This window comes from Dipodomys merriami, unplaced genomic scaffold (assembly GCF_024711535.1).
Source record: "Dipodomys merriami isolate MVZ:Mamm:240054 unplaced genomic scaffold, mDipMer1.0.p SCAF_3, whole genome shotgun sequence".
Classification (NCBI taxonomy): Eukaryota; Metazoa; Chordata; class Mammalia; order Rodentia; family Heteromyidae; genus Dipodomys; species Dipodomys merriami.
In genome coordinates, this window is record NW_027204492.1 from 80532508 (window position 1) to 80538294 (window position 5787).

Consider the following 5787-nt stretch of genomic DNA (forward strand, 5'->3'; position numbering starts at 1 on the left):
ACTACCACTTGTGACAATGGGTCTAGTAAACTGTGTGAAATAGTAATAAATAGCATGATTAACTTCATAGCATGTGTGCTACATTATGATTTGTGTGTGTGTGTGTGTGTGTGTGTGTGTGTGTGTGTGTGTGCGCGCGCGCACGCTAGCACTAAATTTAGAATTCAGGGCCTTAAATAATCACTTGGACGTCTCAATCAATGCTAGTGCTCTATCACTTCAGCCACAACTCCACTTCAGGGTTTTTGCTGGTTAAATGGAAACAAGAGCCTCGAAAACTTTTTCTGCTGGCATGGAACCATGATCCTTAGATTTTTAGCCTGCTTAGTAGGTAGGATTACATGTGTGAGCTACGCCACATAGCAGCAACTTTTTTTCAAACAAACCAATGGAATTTCAAATTTTTGGCAGGATTACTGTTTATAATGAACATTCATATTTGGAAATTTTTATATAGAAAACACAATACAGAAGGGGTAATAACATAGACAGTTACCTTTTTTCCTCCAAAATACAGGAGTACTCTATTCTGCTTCTCCCCCACCCGCACTGAAGTGAAACATTTTTTTTCCATAATAGGTCTTGTTACAATGGTGTACTCTCATTAGGAAAGTCTTTTGCATTTTCTGGGAGCATACAGAAAATCATCATGATTTCCAGTTTGTTTTATCAAGCACTAATTATATTGACCTCTTGTTTTAGTTCAGGGTGATGGCAACAAAGTATATACCCTCCTCACAAAGGAGACATTTTACTTGCAGTGAGGGAAGGAATAAACACTCAAATCTCCAGAATGCTGTAGCTTTCTGGAAAGAAGCCTGTTGGGTAGTAACCCAAACTTTGAGTAGTGTCCTAACTAGAGAAGATGAGAATGTCCTGTTCAACTTGGTTGTATTTGCGTTTGCCAGGAGGAGGTGAGAGTGGTGGTAGAGGATTTCTTCGCCATGAGTGCTTAAGGAGTTTTCTTTTCCAGAAACAACTCACTTGTTGCCAAGCAAGCACTTGTTGTCATGTATACATGCCATGCAACAGCAGAGATAAGCCAGCTGATAGGCCCCCGTGGTTCTAGTGAGCTCTTCAAGGCCCCCATGTGTTTTGGGGGAAACAGCACATGATGTTCATCATTCTCATCCTCTGTATGTTTCCAAACTGTGAAGAATGTCCTTTTGGTCTCACATGGTCAAAATAGGTTTTGATGAGCAAGGGGACAAGTGGTTGTGTTTTCGGTGGCAGCCATGTTGTAGTCTCATGTCTCACCACAAGGTCAGTACCTGCTTTGGTATGATGTCAACAACCTGAAAAATGGTCACAATCCATTGTCCAAAAAGACATAAACTCTTTACCTGAACTTAGTAACTGTAATCCCTCCTTATATCACCTTTACTTTATAATGAGAAGAATAAATTTAAAATAAATAAGTAAAAGAAAATTTTAAAATGGTCATAGTCAGCAAAGCACTAGTGTGGCTCATGCCAGTAGTCCTAGCTACTCAGGAAGCTGAGACCTGAGAATTGGGGTTCAAAGCTGACCAAGGCAGAAAAGTTTGTGGGACCTTATCTCCAATTATTCAGCAGAAAGCTGAAATTGAGGTTCGGCTCAAGTGGTAGAGCACTGAAGTGAAAAAACAGGACAGTGTCCAGACCCCGAGGTGAAGCCCCAGTACAGGTACACAAAGAAAAAATGCTCATAATGCTTCACTCTGTAAATCTCAAAATAGCAAACATGTCAGCAGATCAGACTGCTTTTTATCAATGGTGAGCACGAAGTGTGTGGCTGAATGAACAGGTTAGATCTATTTCTTGGATAAGAACTAATAAGCTGAATTTTCCATTTGTCTGGTGTTTGAAATGAGTGGTTGAGAAGCAGAGTTCAGTGTGTCATAGGACATGATGTTAAGAATATGATGTGTGTGTGTGCGTGTGTGTGTGTGTGTGTGTGTGTATGTGTGTGTTTCCGTTCCTTCTGACTTTTCATTTTGTTTTCTCGTGGAGGCTGCTGGTCACTATGTAGCCCAGGCTGTCATCAAACTCACATTCTCCCTGAGGGCTGGGATTCCAGGCATATGTCCCAATCCCTGGCAAACTTCTGTGTTTATGCATCCATGATTTCATTAAATCTTCACAGGACACAAGAGGAACACTTGAAAATCCATTTTGAAATCAAATTGCCCAGAACCCAAGGACATGATTTGATGGGTCCCTTTGCAATGAGGGCTCACAGGAGAAGCTGTAGAAAATATAGCAGGTGGTGAGATCTCCAGAAGAATGTTGATATCATTAGGACTAAAACATAAGACCAGCACCAGTCCTGTTGCAGCCCCTATTTGAGAGGCTGCTATAAAGTTTCTGAAATATTCCCCTCAATGGCTTATCATGAAGAGTAAAGCCTGAGACTTGGCATGTTCTGCTTAAGTTTCTTAGGGCACAGGAATCACAGTCACTTTCTACACTTTGAATCAAAACCTTTGTAAAATTTTCATTTAATGTGAAATTAGGCAAGAATTCCATGTGCACTAATTTACCAGACTTCATTGTCTGGTTGAGGTAAGAGAGCTAATAAGAAATTACTTAGAGAAACATGTATTGGAATTTGAGACATGTTGCCGATCATAAGGCTAGGGAGAAAGTCTGGAATTTCTCTCAACATTTCACAGAACTTCACAACTTTGATGATAATTCTGATCAATCATCTTTGTGTGGTACCATATATGGCATAAAGAAAATACCCCCAACCATTTTATTAATACTTTTTGCCTACCCCTGACTTCAGGGCCTTACCAGCATACAGGGCAAACATTCTGAGAAGGTAGAAACTGAAGAAATGACAGTAGGAAGAATATCTGACCCTGCCTGGCCTCCTGATAGCAGGGAATGGGCTGGGCAAGAGTTTCTAAATTCTGTCAGCAGTGTCCATGCACTTTGTGAGAAATTGGCTGTTCGGCTACCCTGTCTACCATGGGCTCAATAGTTTTATCATAAATCATTCCTCATGATTGATTGTCCTGTGGCTCTGTTTTTCTTTTGTAACCGTGTGTGTGTGTGTGTGTGTGTGTGTGTGTGTGTCAGAGAGAGAGAGAGAGAGAGAGAGAGAGAGAGAGAGAGAGAGAGAGAGAGAGAGAGAGAGAGAAGGACAGAGACAGAGACAAAGAGTTTGCGCATGTGCAGAAGAAAGCTTGATTCACTTTGTGTGAGCTGGATGGTAGAAAGAGCAAGTGCGCTCATTATTAGGTGTTGACCTTTGGTCACATCCTCTGCTGCCACTGCCAGGAACACCTCAAATTTTGACTGTGTTTCAAGGCCTTGAAGACTTCTTACTCTGTCATTAGAATCAACCAGGTCAACAGAGAGAGAGGTCCAGGATGTCCAGAGGCAGCTTTGATCACATGTGACTATCATGTGAAAGCAACAGTGTTTGTAGTGAGTGTACAAAACAGTTTCAATGTTAATATCACAGTAATAACTCTTTGTCCCTTTTCATAATTCAAAATACAGTCAAGCCAGGTGGCGGCAGTGTCTCATACCTGTAATACTAGCTGTTCAGGAGGCTGAGAACAGAGGATCATGACTCAAAGATAGCCTTAGCAGTAAAGTCTATGAGATTTTTTTGTTGTTGTTGCTATCGTGGGGCTTGAACTCTGGGCTTGAGTGCTGTCCCTCAACTCTTCAGCTCAAGGCAAGCACTCTATCACTTGAGCCACAGTGCCACTTCTGGTTTTGTAAGTGGTTTATTAGAGAGTCTCATGGACTTCCTGCCTGGGCTGGCTTTGAACCTGGATCTTCAGATCTCATCCTCCTGAGTAGCTAGGATTACAGGCATGAGCTAACAGTACCCAGTGAAACGTTTGTTTTTTTTTCCTAACAAGTAAAAAAATCTGTGAGGTTCTTATCTCCAATTAACCACCAGAAAGCTGGAAGTGGCTTGTGGCTTAAAGTGGTAGACTGCTAGCATTGAGCAAAAGATCTCAGGTACAGCACCAAGGCCCCCAGTTCAAGCCCAAGACTGATTTAGAAAAAGTCAAGCAAAACCACTGAAATACAAAACCTAATTTGGGGCATGATCTTAAAAGTATGTGTATGCAAATAGTATAAAAGGGAATGGGATATATTGCAGTACATATACATATACATATAGATGTATATTCTAAGGTCACACAACAATTATGGCTTCTACCTCACTTCTTTTAGGTATAAAGTTTCAAGCACAATACACTCAGCATTCTTACCAGATGAACATACTAACATAAACACAATTTTGTTTATTTGTTCTTATTTGTTCTTCTACAGCAGTGATGCCAAAGAATGATGCCCATTTAAAATAAAATATGGTTAACAAATGAGGAAGGCATTCCCTCCTTTCTGTCATTGTTGTTTCTCATTATGGGGCACCATTTATTTGAAAGTGTCTTATGTCAGTCCAATTTTTCAAATGGAAAATGCCCATGGTTCGATGATGCAGAGAACACAGGTGTTTTTCTCATTATTTCACATGGTTATCATCAGTAAACCATTGCTAGTGCTTTCTCTTCCTCATTTCTTTACTCTCCATTAAACTCACTAATCTGAGTGTACTTTATTTTTTAAAAAATACTAGCTTTTTAGTAGGAAAACTTAAAGACAAAAAAAATGCAGAGACTGTCTTCCAATGTAATGCCCACCTTGTTCCCATTAAGTTTAAGATCCATCAGCTCCAACAATCATTAACTTTCTTTGATTCTTCTTTCATCTTCCCTCCACCATCCTTCTCCCTACCCTACTCAGCCCCCACTCAGCCCTCACCTGGAAATAGGAGGCAGGCAAGCATTCACAACTAATTGTTTCCTCCAGGAATACACTGTAACAGATAAGGACTTTTCAAAGCATAACCACCATACCAGGGCATCTAACAACCCAAATGATCAGGAGTGACTCAACACATCTACAGTCCACTGACTTTTCCATTCCCTCCATTGTTCCTTGAAAGATTTTTACAGGTCCTGAAAACCTCCTCACAATTCCTGTGGTTGGGGATACCTCTAAGAGCTGAAGCAAATATATTTCTTTGTTAAAGCAATCCTAATTTGTTCCTTTTGGTCAAGCCCGTAGAAGAGAAAAAGATCTAGGTTTAGAAAGATAGGTGTAAAATAATGGGAGCCATAGTTTCTGTAGTCCTTGACCCTAATAAACTTTGGAATAATTCTTTTCTTCTTGCTTCTCTGTGAACTTGGACTTTAATATGTTTCTTATTCTAATCAGTGAGCCAATGGAAACGTTACAAATACATAAGCAACTAGAAACAATGAAACTGCATGAAACCATGTGCTCTGGATATCATCATCACTGAGATGGGCACACATTCCACATCTCAGAGGAGTTAGGCCTCATCTCTCCTTAACTCTATGTGATCCTTCTTAGCATCTCTGTCAGCTAGTGACTCTCCCTACACTCTGACCACTAGTGTACCACTCAACTGGTATATCCTGCTTGGATCTCTTGCCTAGTTTGCTATCCTCTATCCAAGAGTAAGATTTATGGATGAATTTTCTGTTTGTCTGCTTCTGGGAACAAGAGGACCAATTGACTCTTACCTACAATGTCTGCAGAAGGTGACTTACACCATTCATGTCCTACTAGTTTATCTAGGAAAGAGGTGTAGAAGTTGGTGCCCAGGACATCAGGTGGCCTTTTCTCCTCTGGAGCTGACCAACTCTCCCTCTTGGCTTCTCTTCCAGAAAACAGCAGTTACACATTTGACCCTCTCTTCTAAATAGAAATAGAACGAAGAACACATAGACCAGGTGTGTGTGTGTGT